Here is a 19,718-nt window from a genome sequence, read left to right on the forward strand (position 1 = left end):
AAGCTCGCACTGACCTTTGTGGGTGCCTGCCAGGTTTTGCAGCACGAGCGTCCTCCCAGTGCTTGCAATGGGAGCTGGAAAATGGCAGGTTTGTTTCTATACTTCCACATGTTTAGCCATATTTGTCAGAATAGTGAGCAGGGACCCCAAGAGTTTTAGGGCTGCATAAACACAGAACATAGTTTGTCCTGTTCCAGGAGCTTATAGTTTACATATGAGGTTACCGATAAATACAGAGAGAAGCGTGAAAAAGCAACACAAGCTCATGTTACAGGCACAGAACTCAGCACAGCATTGCACTGATGGCTCTGGAGGTGCTGAAGTATTAAATGTTCTGTGTGGCCTCAAATCAACCTTAAAGGTACCTGGAGACAGGATTAAAAGGGAATAGTGGGAACATGAATGTGTATCAATAAGGTTTTCAAAATTGCTGAAGTGACTGAAAAACATACATTGCTTTTAGTCTGACAAGCCCACCTAAAGCAAAAAACAACAGTAATACTGGAAGAGAAGAAGAACAGGATGAGAAAAACTACACTGGAGACATATGAAGCTAATATCCTGTTAAATATATCAAAGCCCTGGAGAAATGCTGAAGCCCTTGATCTTTATTATGAAGACATCCAACAGTCAGAGCTATTGGCTAACTCACAATTAACCTTCTTAGCTTCCTCAAAGAGCTTTGACTGATTTATAAGACACAACTGAGCTTTACAAAGATTGACATGTATCCTGTTATTCCATTCTTCCACATGCATCTGCTAATTTTGTTCTGTAAGGCAATGTCAGGTAATTGCCTGGTACAAACTAGGGTCTGATACTTCCCAGTGCTCTCAGAAACTTTTTTTTTTTCTTTTTTTTTTGCAAGATGCCATTAAATCTGCTGTATTTCTGTCCTCAGGTACCAAAGTTGGTTCCAAGAAAAGGCTGCATAGTGCAGCACCCCCTAAGGAACTTCATACCCAAATTTCCTAAAAAATCACTAAAGTGTGAATACCATCTGGTCCAATTTATGTATTGACACCATTATTGGTTTGTTTTAAAATCTCTTCAGCTTGAAAACACTGCCTCTTAGAAAAAGATTCTGACGTAGAATCTCCTAAAACTCCATAGTGAATTCACTCAGTCTTTCCCTTAGAATCTAATCTTTTTTGGGCACTCTACAGCCAAGATTGACAGTCCTATAAACTCTGGCAACTTTCTCCTTTGGATGCATTTGAAGTAGATGATAATCTACTAATGGGCTTCGGGAGGGGTGGGGGGGAAAGAAAAAAGAAAAAAGAAAAAAAAGGAAAAAAAACCTCATCCACACAGGTATTATGGGCTGAACACGATTTACAAATTTATGCAGAATAAAAATAGAATACTTTTTCCTTTGAAGTGCTAGGCATCTGTAATTGTATAATAAATTGCACTCCTTAACAACTCCTCCTCTCTAAACAATTAAAAGACCTCATCAAAAACAATGTTTCTGTATTAAAAAAAGATTTAGGTCACTAAATTAAGTGACCAAAGGTTGGGAAAGCCAGAAGGCTACCCATGAAACCTTAATTCAGCCCTCTTGTGTGTGCGCTTTGCAACTCTGTACTTAATTATGAGCTTGTCTGCAGAATACCAGGCTCCACTTGGAGAATTTGAAATTATGTAGTGGCAAGCATGTGAGACTGGCTAATTAGGTCTCCTCCTGTGTTTCATCCCTTTATTCCTTTGCTTTCTAGGGTCTCTTTTCTGCTTATCCCTTGTCATTTCTCATGTGGAAACTCCTCTTTGCCAGATCTGCCTGAAACTCGCACCCTTCGATAAGAAATTTAATGGTGAATCAGGCAACAATTTTTACCTTAAGGTCACAGAGAATTCTAATTATTCCTTCCAAGGTTGTCATTTTCCTCCATAGATGGAAAAAAAAAAAAAAAAAAAAAAAAGAAGAAGAAAAAGAAAAAGACAAAAGGAAGGAAAACAAAGACAGGAGAAAACAGTAAAAAGTAGGGAAATAAAAGTTTCCACACTGAAGCAGAAAGGAAACAAGAAATTGAGGTCAGTCTTCACAAGTCATAGAGCTTTCTTAGAAAGGACCAGCTCTCAAATTGCCAGCTTTACAGAGAAGACAGTTGGAGATGAAAGCAAAAGGAAGGCAATTCATTTCCCTGATGTCTTGAAGGGAATATAAATAATTCTGCATTGACTCTATAGACATTCTGGAAAATTGAGGAACTTTTGTTCTAATTTGTGATGAAAACTATAGTTGCTTTCTGGTTGTCTTGTATTTATGCCTTGCCAATCAGAACCACTTTCTCTTCTGAGCCAGATATTAGAAAGACTTTTCAGTTTGCAGAAGATTCTTTTTAATGGCGCAGTCACGAGTTAATAACTTACACCTTTGCTTGGTGAATTAGGTCTTCACGTGATTGTAATGTTACATTCAAATTATAATGGTTTTTAAAAGTTTTCCAGTAGAGCTAACAAAAAAAGGAACCAATGGCATTTGTGACGTTATCAGAAGTACAAAGTTAACAATATTACTGTGAAGTTAAAGTGGTATTTTCACTTCATAGGAAATTTTTAGCCTTAAAGCAATTAAAGCAGTAACGATCCAATTTTCTTTTTCCTGGGATATGAAAATTCAAAGAAAATATGAGCTAGGAAAGTATACAATTTCCTAAATGAAGTGCAGTCTCTGAAGCCTTAAGTTCCCTTAAGTATAATCATGCTTTGGCTTGATAGTCAATCTCAATAACATAAAACTCGCGTTCTCAAAATTGGTACTTACTCTCCTGAGAGCTTCAGTATTGAGAGGCTTCCTTTGTTTCCTTTGCAATCATTAGCACTAGAAACTTGATTTCTTGAATGAAAGATAACATTCTCTGCTTCTTATTTGTTTCCTGGTGTTTTAGTAATAATAAATATCCTTAAAATCATGCTAATATTCCATGTTGGGTCACAATACAGAGTATAAGAAATCAAAGCTAATTTAGTAGAAGTACAACAAGTGGCAGTGCTATGGTCCAGTGAAATTAAACACTCATAACTCCAGTGACATAACTGCACAGATATTTTTTCACATATGCTTAGTATGCAAGCAAGCTCATCTTGTGGGAGAAATTCAGTGTGTGGCCTTCACAACCTACCTCAGAGATTTGCTGTGGGGATTTACTAGTTAAGATTTGTAAAGTGCTTTGCAAATTATAAACCTTCAAGTTGTGTAAATGCTAAGCACTATTATTTAATACTTAAATATTAGAACCAAGCCTTACAGGCCTTCACCTTACTTGTACAAGTCTTTGTGAGGTCAGTATGGATGTTGCAAGAGGTAAGGCAAGCAGAACTGATCAGAGGAGAAAGAAATTTCTTTCTTAATTCACTGTCAGAGATTGATGTGAAACACAACTCTAAAGCTGTTAAAGAGAGACTAACTGAAAAATAAATGTGAAAAGCAATAGTATATAAATCCACGTAAGAATATAGTACTCCTTAAAGCGCCAATTCCTTACTTATTCTATATAACGTCTTAACCAAGTAAACCTACTGACTCTGTTTTCCAGGAAACACAATTCAGACCCCAAATGCATAAATGGATCGAATACAACACTAATATCAGCTGAAATGTTTCCAAGTGACAGTAAGAATGGGCAAAATCTATGCACTGGTTAAGTTGTACTTCACGCATATTTTAGGTTTGACTTAATCAAGTAAAAACTAGTTTAGTAAAGGTTTTGAAAGAAATATGAACACAGAAAAACTTGTCTATCAATCAGGTTGAGAACACCTTCTTTGACAGTTTTTTGGTTAACTTTTCTTTCTGTGTCATCTTTCCTCTTCCTTGTTTTACAGTGTCAGATTTCAGAGGCAGAAGTTAAAGAAATACATACTTGGATGGATTTTAAGGCTGTTACTTGGTTGTCTGCTTGTTGTGGAAGGTTCTTTCATTTGGTTTGTTGGTAGGTTTGGTTTGTTTGTTGAGTTTCCTTTTGTTTTTGCTGTATCAGAGGGACAGAGCGTTTCTTAATAAGATAACGTCAAGCATTAACATGAACGAATTTGGTACCTAACTACCTTGAATGCAGATGAACACAATTATTTCAGGACTGCTGGCATCAATGCACTGTAGATGTTAGGGTGGCATGTTGTCAGCCCCTGAGCAGCGTCCCAATTTCCTGAAGCAATAAAACCCTATTTGGCATGCAAGGAAGGAGAGTTGGATTTATTTATCTTATAAGGACTAATTACTATTCATTGGCAGTCTCCATGCAGGACAAAGCCCTCAGTACTTAAATTTCTTGCCTCTGCAAAAAATGACGCAGGCATTCCACAAGGAGATGATTTTCAAGCATTTGCATTTACTCTCTGTGGCTAAGAATAAAGATTACTTTCCTGCAGCATTTTGACATTTTGATCTGAATTGAGGCATATAATAAAAATTCATTTCAGTGAATGTTCAAGTATTAACTGAAATTCAGTATCGGAGAGGAGTAAAGGTGAGAAGGTACAAAAAGAGAGTGAAAAGTGTACTACTAAAGCAGATGCATATCCTTGAGGAATATGGTTTAGTGAGAACTACTGGCGATAGATGGACAGTTGGACTGGATGTAGGTCTTTTCCAGCCTTGGTGATTCTATGATTCTTGCCCTTTCCTGAGTGGAGGAAGTTGCAGGCCTCTAATGCATCTACATCTCTTTGAAAAACAAACTTTGCTACCTGTATTTAGATATTTACAGTTTTTGTGTCACGGGAGTTAAATTATTTGTCCCCAAACACACAAAAAGTCCATGAAAAAGCCAGAGCTCATCTTAACTTTCTAGACACCAGTGCTGATCCCCTTTAGACATTCCATTTAGAAATAGCTTAGAGTAGACTTGAAGTGTAGGTGTACATTGTTCACTGAAAAAACTGGCTATGTAGGATGGCAAATTTCACTCTGCATGTTTTGTTACCAGGGTCTTATCAGTCCTTATCAGTCCACATATTCCAGGTGATGAGGGAAAACAGAGAATATAAACCTTATTCAGACTCAGCTCCTGAAACTTGAAAGAGTCCCAAGAGTTTTAGGGGTTCTTTGTTCTGATTCAGACTCAGTTTTCCAGTTCTCTATGTCCTTTTTTCCTGTTCTTTCCAGTCCTCTACTCACTTCCACAGTTATTTTTCAACCTCATTGTCACGCCTGAGGCAATATAAGCAACTCAGCTGTACTTTCTTTTGTCTCTCAAGAACCTTTTTCTTGGATTTCCTTATTGCCTTCTCCTTTATTTATAGAGTTTTAAATCATACAATGGCAGCTATTCATCCATTTTGGATGCAAATTATGGGTTATTTATGCTGTTGCTCATACTAATAGCAAACTGCTTGACCTATATTAGTATTCTTAATGCTCATTTTGGCAGAATTGAAATTGGTGTGTTTCTGAATGGGCAGGAATTTACCAGGTGCATTATAAATCTAGTTAGAATTAGAACAAAATACAGATGGGTCTTTTGATGCCTGAGCTACTGGGTTTGAAAGATAGAATGACTGCTCTCAATTTAATATACAGTGCAGTTTTCACGTGATTTTAGTATACTGAGCAATATTGAAACACTACAAAAACAGAACCATAAACAAGTGATTTTGAATGCTGCTTAAAACCAGTATCTAGTATTTAGTATCTAGTATCTAGTACATAGTATATAGTATATAGTACATAGTATACAGAAATGAAGTCATTTCTGGTTAGCTGGTATTTATGAAGAATTTTACTGTTCAGATATGCTACAGGAATAAGTATGGTGTTTTGTCTGCTTAGTAATTTGTCTGTTCTCATTTTACCATCCACTAAGCCAAAAAGAAAAAAAAAGAAAAAAAAAAAAAAAAGAATGCTTGTTTTTAAAACTATTTGTTAGCAAACACTGGAGTTTTTAAATGAAAATTGTGAACAAATCTTTACCCAGAAAAGGTAAACAACTGACCAGAAAAGGTAAACAAATTCCTAAGATTAAACTAAAGCAGGTTTTCTATAATGTTTACGAAATCACACATACTGTAGCTGCATTACTAGTCTTGTTTCATTTAGAAAATTGTGGTGATTATCAGAATAAAATTAGGTATGATGGATCACTACATTCGAGCCTGGTACATCAAGTCATCTCTTGCTAAGGGAAAAAAACTTGCCTTCTTATTGCTAAGGGTGTAATTCTTCTATCTTCACAGGACCACCCCAACAGGAAAATATAAGAAATTCTTGATAGAAGTCAGATAACTTTTCGCTACCAACTATTTAAATTTTCTTATAGAAAGAAGCTGTGAACCTTCTTAATGTTAGTTCAGGGGAAACAAGGTACAAAGTAAGAACAGAGCAATAATTTATGCTACTTTTCTTCTTAAAACTTAGATGTCTTTTCCTATACTGTACATATACTTTGAGAGTGGATTTCCATATATGAATATGAGACTTTTTCTAAATTCTGAAGGATTTTTTATATAGACTGAAAAATTCTGTGGGAGAGGAAGTTCAGAATATACATGCTGGGCTGAACTATCCACCAGAAGTATTGTAAACATGACAGACTCCTTAGCTACTTCTGGTGCCCTGAGCTCCCAGTGAAACCATTTTCCTAGGAATATTGTCTTCCTTCTTTTCTTCTTACTCCTTCCCGTATGTACCCACACCTTGCAGCTATCAGGAATAAAAACAAAAACCTAACCCAACACATGGGCTCTGATTTCCAGCCATCAGCGTATTTTAGTGATGGGAGTGGGGATAGTCTCACTCAATTCCTCCTGGCCATCAAGAAGTAGAAAATACATACAACACATCCCACTTAGACCCTCCTATCCCAACTGCATGACAAGTAGGAAATGAGTCTTGTGTTAACTGCATGTGTGTATATTCTGAGTGGAAGCACTGTGATAGTCTCTGTTTCAGATAGGGATCTTGAAAATTTACATTCATTAGTTTACTAAACCTGCAGTTTCACTTCCCTTACATGTCTGAAGTTAGATGATAATACCAGCATGACCTCCCAAAATGCATAACAAAATTTTTAGAGACTTTGAAGTTGTCAGCCATTTGAAACTTACCCATGCAACTCACTTTCTGAAGACTTTCAGACATCTCTTTTGAAGCAAAATGTTGTTCTGCTCAATGTCATCACACAGGAGAAGACAACATTATTCTCTGTGGGTCACGCTTGGAGCATTTAGGCCTTGACAGAGCAAACAATAGCATGAAAAGCACCTGAAATTAGAGGTAAAAAGAAGTGGTTAGAATGCAGTCCCCAAAAGCCTCTACACCTGAAGTATCCCCAGAACACTGTAAAATACAGTGCAGGAACCATACAAGATTTTTGTCCACCTGTAGCAGCCTGTGGAGGTCCAGCAGGTTCCCCATGATCATTGCACATGGCATTAACTTTACGACACTAAATTTAGACCTTTCAGCCAAGCCCTAAGGTCTTCATTTGAGTGAGTATTTTAGAATCTTCTTAATCAGTAAGAGATCTATTCAGACCTGTTCAACTGGAGTTCAGAGTGCAGATCAAATGAAAAACATAGGTATGCTAAGAATCTCAAGACTAGACACAGTCCCCAAGTTTGCATGTTACTAATGTGAGGTATTCACTGAGATTTTTACACTGCTGTAACAAACATAAGAATCCCAGCTAGAAACTTGACTTGCTTTCTTCACTGTACTACATATAGATTAAATTTAAATACTTGTGGAAGCATGTAATTTGTTGGGTATGAGTACAATCGTAGCCATCTCTACTACAGCATTATTATTTCAGTTGTGTTACTGCACAGTTTGCTTTATACCATTTGTTAATTTATAATAGAAACACACACTCATCAGAAATTTTCAGTGCTTTTCTCCCCATATCATGGCATTTTGCCTAGTTTCTGTTTGGTTTTGTTGCAAATAAATATTTTTGATTTTTATGTGTGGCTTCCTTGTTCATTTCACTTTGTTTTTCTATTCAGCAGATTTTCAACCTGTACTTATTGATTAACCATCTGAGTCACAGAGCAACCCTTCTAATCAACATTGTAGCCTTTATAATATCCTCATAAAGGATGCTGCAGTTAACAAATTTTAATTCTAGACATTGGGAAGTTTTATCCATCTAGTCATTCTTTAGCTATCAGTATATCACTGCTGTGCTGCTTGCCTTTACTGATTACCTTTGCTTCCACAAAGGAAATCTAGGTGAAAGTGCTAAGCCTCCTGTCAGAGATAACTGGACTCCACAGAGAGGAAGATGACAGAAGAAAAGCACGAGATCATCAGCTAGGAGGACAACTACTGTTCCCAAAATATCCACAGCATCTTCTCCAAGATGCAATATCTGACACCTGCATCTGTATGCATCTTCATCTTACAGAAACAGCCACTTTTTAGCATGGGATGCCTTAAATCAGCATGCAGTCAAGGACAAGTGAAGTATAAAATTATACTACAGAACTGAGTTAATTCCTTTCTCCTTGTAATGCATATACTTGTGATGATTATGTTCACTTCTACAACAAGAAGCAACTCCTTACCACCTGAAATCAGCTAAACAATCAATTTAAAAATCTCTGAATATTTCACATTTTGTACGAAGTCTGGCAAAATATATATATATATATGCACATATACATTACACATACATTACACACTGCTTTCTCTCTCATTTGTAAGAAAGCCTTGTTTGCAAATAATTTTTTCTTTCTCAGTTTTTCAAAACTATAACATCTCTACATTTGAAGACTCGCTCCTTAGAATTCCAAATTAAAAATAATGAAGAAAACGTAACCCTTCGTGTTTTTCTCTATCCATACCACATCAATTTTCAAGCCTAATATTAAAAGACCATTCCTTTCAGCAACATCAAAACATAATGTTTCTTAGCCTTCTCATTCCAGGAAACTCAGAGAAGTGATTTCAGCAAATTAAATCCAACAAGAACACATCAAAAGATATTTGATTTGACATCTTGATAATTTTTAATTGATTAATAGCATCTTCTGTTTATTCTGTCAATAATTTTAACTTACTACTATTTTAACTGAATACCAGCAAATTATTTCCTTAGCTGTTTATTTGTCAAAATATATTGTTATTATAACAGTAGGATCTATTCATTCCTATTTTATTTCTCAGAGAAAATGCTAGTGTCTCTGATGGCTCTGACCGCATTCACTTGTTACCTAAAGCTACTTGTCAGACTGGGTGGTGTTTCCTACCTAGCACCCCAGCCTCACAATACATATAGAAAAGAGACAGAGAGATAGACAGCTAACTCTACGGGGAAATGTGTCCTGTTCTAAAAAAGCTGGAATGATTTGCATTTCATAATTGCCTACTGCTAATAGACTAATTTATCAGACTAAATTGGAGTACATATATAATGCTTGGCAGCTTTGATCATCTAAGAGGAATGCAGCCCCAATAAAGCAGTGTGATTCAACTAAAAGAAATTATGAAGAGCAAGACTACTGCGTTATACTTCTTCCTGAACCTGAAAGACAGCAAAGAGCAAATGCAGCCAGATTTCACTACCACTACTATTCAGCAGCGCTTTCTGTTGACTAACTAGTTATTGGTTACCAGTTCAAACCTGCCTGAAGAAATTCAGTGTAAGTTAAGCAAAATCAAGCTGTTTGAGAGTGAACATAAATTACTGGCATTCTTTGTCTTTGGATGATTAAGGGGAGAGATAAAAGTATTTCTCCAAGGACCAAATTTAGACTCTGAGTTGGCAATGTATTACATCTGATTATCTGGACACAAGTCCCCAGTCTTCCTTGCTCTATACAGAGCTATATAGACGCCTGTTTAAAAGCCTTAAAAAGTGTTTCAACTAGTTTTAATTTTATGTAATTTAAATGTAATATTCAAATGAATTTTTAATGTGCCATTAAAACCTGGGGTTTGTTCACCATTTACAATAACACGACAGGAGTTCTGTCACCTCTGACTGATTTGTCCTTAAGATCAATAAGAAATTTTCAGAACCTCGAGATAAGCTAAACTGTGTGCCTTTGTAAACTAAGTCTCTTTAAAGATCTGGAAAGCTGGCTCTGCTCTTTCAAAAAAACTTATGGTTTTACATGCACACTTTTTAGGAAGGATAATTTTAAAACAGAAAATCTACCAACCATATCAGCTAGACAGAGGTTCTTTCTATACGCAGTAAGAATAATGCTGTTGCCTAACTCAAATACCAGTCTTTGCTGTCCTTGCTGTTTGCATGCAAGTTTACCACATTCCTTTGCTGGAAAGGAAAGAATGCAACCAACAGATTTTTCTGTTTATAAAGAAAAAGTATATGCAGAAGTTTCACTTTATTTGGTCATCATTATTCAAAGCAGCTTAGTGAGAGAGAAAGATGTTACCTGTAAAGCTATATAAAAATACAAGAGCAATTTCAATCTAGACAGCTATGTTCATTAAGTATAAAAGCAACAGTGATAGACAACAAGAAAACTGTTTTCATCTTTTATCAATTTCTCACAGTTCTCTAGGAGTTTTCTAGGAGTTTTCAGCAGTGTTTCTAGAAACAGGAGCAATAGCAGTTGTAGGTAAAAACATCTCAGTTTAGACTCGGACAGCTCTGTTCTAACTTTCCTGTCCTCTCTTTCGTGGCTTCTGAGGGACAATCTCGTTCTATATTCTCAGGCTGCTTTCTTCAACCCCTGCCTACTACCACAAATGCATGAGGTTGCATTTTCAGGATCACTTACTGCTGTTGAAACATATTTGTTTTTGTTTTGCTTGCCTGTAAATACATTTGCAGTTCCTTAATGGCTCTGATATCTTTGTTAATCATCTTCAGCAGAATTTCAGCACAAGGGTCTTAATTTACCTTCCAAAGATTCACATTCACAGGTATACCACAGTCAACACTTGGGTTAGTTCAGACAAATCCTAGTCTGGATAATTTTGCACTAATCTTCAGATGGCTTTATAGACAAAGACACAATGGTTTCTTTCCAGCTCTCAGTGGCCAAGGAGAGCACTGAAAATTAGCTTTACTGAATATGAGGCTAAAGTTTTGAAAAAGGGACTAAGCTACAATTCCAGGAATTGTACATGGATAAAGAGCTAAACAGTTCAGACTTAGTGAAGTTTACCTATGGAAAGGTAAATGTTTCTCTGAAACACAACTCAAGTTTCCCAATAGTTAGCTGAAGACAAGATATACATGCTACAAAGACCGTCCTTATGTGCTTAAATCTTACCATATGGATGAGCTTTGGCAGAGGCCACGCTGTTAATGCCAAAAGACAGATGAGTGTCTGAAGGAGTGGGACTTTCAGTGGTGAGTACTGCAACACCTACATCTGCCTCAAGGAAGCGATCCATATGTATTCTTAGCCAAAGTCAATTTGTTAAGGGACATTGCCTTCTGTCTTGATTTCACAGCACTCTTTGCAAGAGGATTAGTCTAAATTTCCTGTCTTTCCCTGTTATATAAGCTTCCTCTGACTTAAAGCTTACTTCAGCTTCTTAGATAAAGATACATCCTTCTATAATTTATATCCAGAAATCAGTTGTATATTTCAGTCTCATTTAGTCATTTCTGTAAAAGTATTGAAAGGGATAATAAGATTAAAATATTTTAAATAGAATAGGAAGCATTTATTATCTGCCTTATTTTATGCTAGAAATTAGGCATATAATTACAATGGAAAATTATCTAACAGTGTACCTGACTCATTCTTCATTATATTATCAAAGTTAGAAACAGCCTTACTAAGTGTCCAGGGAATAAGAAATGATAATTATATCATCTGGCACTGAGTACTCTGGTAGTACTTTACAAAAATAAATAGCTATTGTACGTTGTCTATTTAATGTAACTGGGCTGTATGAAAAGAAGTTTAGAAAAACTCTTATGTAGAGTTTTCTATTTAAAGAAACTTTCTAAATTCAGCAAAGAAAAATCTTTTTTAAAATGTGTTTCATTGTTTTTCAGGCTTTTCTGATTGATTTGGCATGCAAGAGAGTAATCTAATTGTTACTACTGTGATGAAGTTTAGAACAGAATCCAACATTCTTGATAGATCCTCTTGCTTTTTGTTTTGTTTTTCTTAATTTCCAACAGATTTTAACTTAAATATGTAATTCACTGCAAAAGAATTTAAATCCTTTAGATTTTTTATGAGACTATCTGGAATGGATTGGCTAATGGGACTATTTGGCTAATTGGATTGGCTAATGGGACCTGTACAGGCTGGGAGGAGCAGTCCTTGAGAGCAGCTCGGCAGAGAAGGACCTGGGGGTCCTGATGGACGAGAGACTGAATATGAGCCAGCAGTGCGCTCTGGCAGCTCGAAAGGCAAATGGGATCCTGGGCTCCATCAGGAGAGGGGTGGCCAGCAGGGACAGGGAGGTGATTGTCCCTCTCTACTTGGCTCTTGTGAGGCCCCATCTGGAGTACTGTGTCCAGGTGTGGAGCCCTCAGTACAAGAAAGACATTGAGACTTTGGAAAGGGTCCAGAGGAGGGCGACTAAGATGATCAGGGGGCTGGAGCACCTCCCCTATGGGGACAGGCTGAGGGAGTTGGGCTTGTTCAGCCTGGAGAAGAGAAGGCTGCGGGGTGACCTCATTGCAGTCTATCAATACCTGAAGGGAACCTACACCCAGGAGGGGAGTAAACTCTTCAAAAGGGCTGATAACAGCAGGACTAGGGGAAATGGTTTTAAGTTGAAGGAGGGAAGATTTAGGTTGGATGTTAGGGGGAAGTTCTTTACTAGGAGAGTGGTTAGGCCCTGGAACGGGCTGCCCAGGGAGGTTGTGGATGCCCCGTCCTTGGACGTGTTTAAGGCCAGGTTGGACGGGGTCCTGGGCAACCTGATCTGAATGTGTATGTTTGGTGGCCCTGCTAGGCAGGGGGGTTGGAACTACATGATCCTTGGGGTCCCTTCCAACCCGGGTGATTCTGTGATTCTGTGACTATGATTTATTTTCCTTAAACAAAAGAAAAAAATCATATCTTATTCATCATCCGTCACTCAAGCCAGAATTTTCTTTGCTTAGTCTTAACCAAAGCAGATAGAATTCTTAATCTGACTAATTTTTCTTTATAATTTACCTACTGCATACACAACATTTTTCACACAAGAGAAGCAGTGAGGAAAATTTTAATAGCAATACACTATGCTTTTGTATACCAGCAATGAGAACAGCTTCCTTTAGAGACATTAAAAAACTTCTTGATAACAAGTATGACGTTTACTAAATAAATGCAGCAGCTGCTTCTGAAATGGAGGGGCAGAGACTCAGAGGCTATGTCCCTGAAGTCCTCTGAATATGAGTTAGAGAGCAAGGATGTAAAGAAGGCTATAAATTTAGCAGGAAAAGAGGAGCGAAGTCTAGTATCTATGTCATATCTCGGGTATGAGTTATACATTCCTGTTTCTTGGCAACTGATGATCTGCGTAGTCTTGCTAGCAGTGAAGACTACAAGTCAATTCTTGTATGAAAATATGTCACGCAAAGAAAGAAGGAGGTCAGTTTGGCTCAGATGTTAGATTTTTTTAAATCTTAATGTTCTTGGTGGTATTTCAAAGACATTTTACAGTATTTCATCCTCTGTGCACTACTTTGATTTTAAGAAATCCTATGGTTCTCTTTGGAAGTTGGCTGAAAATTACTAATGGGTTTTTATAATTTTTTTTTCCTTTTTTTATAACATGCCCTAGAGGTTTAGTGAAAGTCCTGAAGGAAACTTTGGCAGTGCCCAAGCTAAGCAGCAAGAAGAACACATAACAGCTATGTGTTAGATCTTTCTTGGTCATTTGTACTTTTCCAGACCCTGAAAATGCAAGGAAACTCAAGAACAATGTTCATACCATACCTTCTAATGCCATCGATTTTGGTAGCTAGATCCACGAGAAGAAAAGTTCTCCCACACAACCATTACACAGAAGAAAGTTTTACTTTCTCAAACTGAATATACTGTGCTTAAAAAGAACAAAATTTATGTTTTATCCTGTTCCACAAACAACATAACCAGCAAACAGTTTTTCCTAGTTGCTGTAGTATTATTGCCTCTTAAATCACCTTCTATTCCTTATCTATGTAGGAAAGTGCCTGAGTGCTTTCAGGAGCTCGGGTTATGGGAAAGATGTGCATGAGTGACATACAAAGTCAGAGCTGTAGAGTCACTGTGCAACCATTGCATTTCCCTGACTGGACCACAGTGCTACTTCAAGCCTGCTCTGTGTGACACATTTTAAGCTAAAACACAAAGAACAGAAAAAATAGATTGCCATTTTCTTTCTCTCTGAAGGTGTGGGAAGAACCACAATTTTGGCCCTGTCCCTCTCTCATCTTCCAGGCTGTCACTGTCCAAAACCATATAGGCATGCTTGTGAAGACCAGCTCTAACAATAAGCTAAGCTGAAGCTAGGCTTCTTTTGTTCAAAAGCATCTTTGTGTCTCTGTGCTGTATCTCCCAGTTTATCTGTCTTTGTATAGGTTTTTGAAAAGCATAGAGCCACACCTCACTGCTCAGCCACTGTTCCAAGTGGAATTAGTCTACTTTCCTGACGATGAGCTGTGCTTTGAAGAACAGCTGGACTCCTCTGACAGGCATCTTAGCTAAACCACTTGCACAGATATACAGAAAGCCAGTGAATAACATATTCAACTGTAATGAATCATGCCACCTCGATTACTTACTGTCATGTGCTTCTGCTTCTGACCTATATGTTCTTTACAAAAAAAAAAAAAAAAAAATTGGCCTCAGGCTACCTTATAGGATTCAGGGATTTCAGGGATTGTATCTAGACTCACTCATATACATACAGTAGACTCTTATGACCTCTCAGAAATGTGCATATCACAGAGTACTGCTTCCTCCCACTGATCTAAGAAAAGCTTCCCAGTCAAAAAGAGGAAACTCACAAACTGAAATGAAATACTATTTCAGGCTTCAGAATGCCTTCATTCAAAAGTGGGCAGGAGGCATCAACTTCCTTCCCACTACTTCTCTGAGACATTAGCCTGTGCTCCTGATAAATATATTGCAGTCCTACAGTATGGATTGAAAGCCACATTTAGAGATAAGAGGAAAACAGTACATTCTAAAGTCAAAATACATCAACAGAAACTTCACTGCTTTTGTATTTGAAAGCATTTAAGAAGTACAATTAAACTTTGAAAGTCTACACTTACTCTCTGTTCCTCTTTAAAAGCCCCTGAAGTCGTAACTACCAAAGCGGAAGAAATAACTACCAACTTTAAAGAAATAGAGCTAACTGTTGAATAATAATTACTGTTCCAGTGAAGCAAATGATGTGCATAAAGATTTTCATGTCTGTACATTTTGCAAAATTCCAATTTACTGAGACACCATATTGAAGAAGTATCTCCTGTTAAAATCTTTGTTAAGCAGCTGTGTGAATGGTTATTCGAATGATTAGCAGAATATTCCTCCATGACTTTATCTTCAGTGTTCTGGAAAACATAAATGATATTACAGGAAGATAGTAAAAGTATTATAAAAATGAGTCATGAGACCAAGAGCTGCAGGTGATATTTGCTAAGAAACATTTTAATATGTTTCTAAGGGCTGCATGATGATTACTCTGCTTGCACAGGGGAAAAGGTGAGTCTTGCACAATAACTACAAGTATCTTGAAGTTACTAGTTCTTAAATTACAGCAATTCTCCCACGCAAGTTTTGAAAATACACAGTATTCTACTCAGTTATATAAAATTTCAATTTAGATACTTATGAGATTTCAAGGTAAGAGGGAGTTTCCAATGTCTACTTACAGGCCTGAAAAATGTTTTGCCTTAGCCACGATGCTTAATTTCTCACAGGGCTCAGTGCTATTATTATCAACAAAACTGTATATTGCATCTACTTTAATAAAAACAAATAAACATTTTGGAATGGAAGTATTCAAGCACCTCAAAATTATCTGGGGTCTTTGATCTCATTATACCCTCATCATTACCTTAGGTCTCCAAATACTCCGAAATAAAGACTAGTGTCTCATATTCCTGTAAATTGCTCTTGTGTGTGTAGCACCTGAATCTCTACCTATCTCACTGTAAACCGGAGGGAACTGCACTGAGACCAGAGGGGCTAGAATAAGAATAAGAATTTCCATAACTGTAAGGGTAAGTAAGAATTTACCTTCTGGAAAAAACAACAACAAAAACCAAAACAAAACAAACAAAAAAATACAGAAGACAAACAAAAAAAAACCAATATTTGCTCCCCAGGTATTTTGCCTTTGTCAAACTACCTGATAAGATTTGCACAAATATATTTTTTGAATGGTAGATGGATAAATGCTTCTATTTATCAGCCACTGTCAACTTGAAATGCCCTGAAATCCAAAAGAAGAAAATGTCAAGAGGCACCCAGTGCACAGCAGTTTCTATACAGAAGCTGACAGAAAGCAAACTGCTTTCAGTTCTTCTTCTGGTATATTATTCGGTTATTTTTATTGATGTATCTAAGAATTTTTGATAATTGTTACAAATACTTGAAACCCTCAAGGTGTTTCTGTTTTTAGTTTTTATATGTGATAATACTGATGTATCTGTAAATACAGTAATAGACAAGTAGAACTCAGAATAACATACAGTTTTTGCAAAGAGCTTAAAGAATGAGCTCACAGGAGTGCTAATCTAGCATTATTTCATTCTGGCTGAGGAAAGCTCCTTCCTCCTTAAACAGCGAGGCTCTTAGTGACTGTACCTAATGGCATTTATTTTCTTCTGATAGGCTTCAGTTTACATTCACTTAAATATACTTAAATACAGGCAAGTTGAAGAATGAAGATCAAGCACATCATAATGAAATAATACCTTCTAACTTTACTGTTCTACTGGAAAATTCTGCTGATCAAAAAATTCCTGAAACTATCCTTTTCCATCACAAAACTACTTTCATGTCGCAAATCATGTGGGATGACTACCAAAAAGGAAGCTGCTTTATATATTCAAGATTCTACATATCTTCTAATTATTTAACATAGCTTTTCACGAGAAATGCACATGCTGCCAAGATGAATTTAATTTCTCCTTTTACTTTAGATAATGTCATACCTAAGTTGAGGAGATAATTTGGGCTTCCAAATGCTAGTACCAGCAACTCATTTTATATTCTGAAATAATTCTGTCAATTCCTGTCCATTGCAGATTTTTAAGGTGCCCCAGATGCCTATGGAAAATCTTACATTTAATATTAAATTTTCTGTAAATAATGGTTGAGTTCCTGCCTGCATTGGAGTAAACTGTAATTTGATTTTAAAGTCCGCTGACCTTAGACCAACATGCAGGGCATGGCAAGTAAAATCATAGTAATTCCTCTCTAATATAATTACACACCTTAGAGAATGCTTACACTCAAAATCACTTTGGCCTTTGACTTCTACGCTTTTATACATCAATTTATCATTTAAAATATTCAAAGATCACAAATAATATGTTCTGAACATTCAACTATTTTTTTCTGTTCTGCAGCAGCTTGTAAGAAGTGAGAAAGAGATACCTCAAATTACTGTGGGCATGGCAATCAAAAAAGAGAAGACCAAATAAATATCACATTTACATACCTTAGAGTGAATTCAAAATGAAGATGAAATTATGCCTGATTGTTTCTATTTAACATTATGAAAAGGTGATTAAAAACATAGGGGGACTTGCCTTTGGCATTGAAATTGCAAGACATGTTCAGCCTTTAAGAACCATAACAGTTGCCATAACAGTTGAAGGAATAATTAAGATACAAATGTTGAAAGTAAAGAGCTGAAAAACTGGAGAGACAGAGAGAGAGAGATTTAGCCAAAAAATCCTTTAGACGTCAGAACATCATGGGCATTTTGCTGTAGTATCACAAGTCAAGTGTGAGAGGGTGTTTAAGTGTGAGAACTGATGATATCTGCATTAGCTGAGAATGTACCAGCAACCTAGGATTACACTGATTCACAAAAAGCACGGTCTGTAACACCATTTGATTGCCCCTTCTCAACTTAAAAGCACTCCAGCAAGAAAGAGACAAACTCAATTTTAAAACAAAATCCACTGCAAGCTACATTTATGTCCACCATGAACTCTTGTTGGACTTTCATATAATCTTAGCTCTCCTATCACCTCTCCTAAACAATTTCTCTCCATTCTGGAAGAACAGGGACAAACAGATGCTTGTATATTCAGCAGTGATTTTTCTGTAAGCTTTATTATGGGAAGACTCTGAAATTGATGGTTTTTAATTTGATTTGGAGAATAACAGATGTAAAACTCCTTATGTCTTCAAAAAATCTCCTGGGTTTGCAGCTCTTGTGTAAGAGACCACAAAAATGTACATTCGACTGAAACAGAGTATCTTAGCAATGCTTGTTGTTATGCCCTGGGACTAACATGGTGACACACTGCTTGGGTGGTTGAGGTAAAACATCTGTCCAGGTCCACTAGTGGAAATGCTCTCAGATTCTTTTCACCATAAAGGAATGCGGTATAGAAATCACATAACACTGTGGGTTCCAGTCCATCTACATAACTGGATTTTTTTCCACCTTTCAGGATATGGAAGTATCCTCTATTAAAAAAGGAAATAATTTAGTCCTAAATTCTGTTTTATCCAACCAACCAAATGACATCGTTATAATAGTTTCATACCCATATCTATCTATTCTTTTGAAGTTCTCAGTTTAGCTGCTGAAATAAGCTTCCTCTTGAATGGGATATTTCTAGGCAAAAAACCTCAGCTAGAGGAGAACATTTTAATACCCAGAATCACAAACTTATCCTTTTTCATTTAGGAATAATCATCGTGGTTATGTTAGCTTAAAAATCACAAGCAGAAAGACCATGAAACAATGAAAAACATTAGATTTGATGTTTTCTTGCTTATTTTAATGTTTTTGAAATACAGATCCACCTCAGAAGAATTTTGAGTAATTGTGTAAGGCTTAATGCCTAAAGTTGTCACATGTCATAACCTGCCAAGATATGGTAATTTTAATGAAAATTTTTATCAATTTTTAAGTGGGAAAATTTAGTTACTCAGACTTTGAGATTTTGAAGGTAAAACAAATATTTTACACTATACAGTAAAATTATGATAAATAAACACAACACTTTCCTATTTTTAATAAAAGATATTAACTCACTGTGAACTTGTCTCTCTTCAACATCCTGACAGACAGTTTTCATCCTCCCTGGGTGTATGGATCCTTACAGTTTTTCATCTGAAGCATGAAAACCTTCAGTAATCTTTTGTGACATAATATTTAGACATCACTGGAAATAATCTGATCTTACTCTTGTATCCATCACAGGCTAAATAATTCTAACTCTGTCTTTCTCAGAAGCTCATTTTCTTGTGTTTCACAAAACTCACACTTCATAAAGCATCCAGCTCTTGTTCCAACAGTTAATTAACCATACTGTAAAAAATAAAAATGTGCTTTTACATCTGATTGCAGTTTTGCTTACTTTTCATTCCCAAATGTTTTTGGATGCTGTTTTTTTAGGCTGAAAGAGCATAACTAACTGATGATGTTTTCCTGGCAGTTAAATGCCATAATCAAGTCACCTTTCCATTATCTTAAGTTCTTTAATTACTCCATTATAAGGCATTTTCTCTAATTTTCAAATAACTTTTGTAGATCTTCCCTAGAGCTTCACTGTTTTTTCCGTGGAAACACAGTAATTCCGTTATCAGTTTATAATTGTTTTGCCTGACAGGCAGACTTTTCTACGTGAATTTTCTCAGCTACTGCATGAATCTCTGACTGA

At 36.4% G+C, this 19,718-nt stretch overlaps 1 protein-coding gene across 5 annotated transcripts in view; it reads right to left on the reverse strand.

Moving 5' to 3' along the window:
• The window catches only part of TRMT9B (tRNA methyltransferase 9B (putative)), a 106,188-nt gene that overhangs the window by 18,337 nt on the left and 68,133 nt on the right, over nucleotides 1-19,718 (reverse strand). For all 5 annotated transcript variants that reach the window (XM_042872074.1, XM_042872072.1, XM_042872071.1 and 2 more), the window contains one exon: nucleotides 7,048-7,204. The gene's annotated coding sequence lies outside the window, so the exon portion shown is untranslated. The remainder of the gene's footprint in view (nucleotides 1-7,047; nucleotides 7,205-19,718) is intronic.

The sequence above is a fragment of the Lagopus leucura genome, unplaced genomic scaffold (assembly GCF_019238085.1).
Source record: "Lagopus leucura isolate 7727_CA_CO unplaced genomic scaffold, USGS_WTPT01 Super-Scaffold_100004, whole genome shotgun sequence".
NCBI classification, from domain to species: domain Eukaryota; kingdom Metazoa; phylum Chordata; class Aves; order Galliformes; family Phasianidae; genus Lagopus; species Lagopus leucura.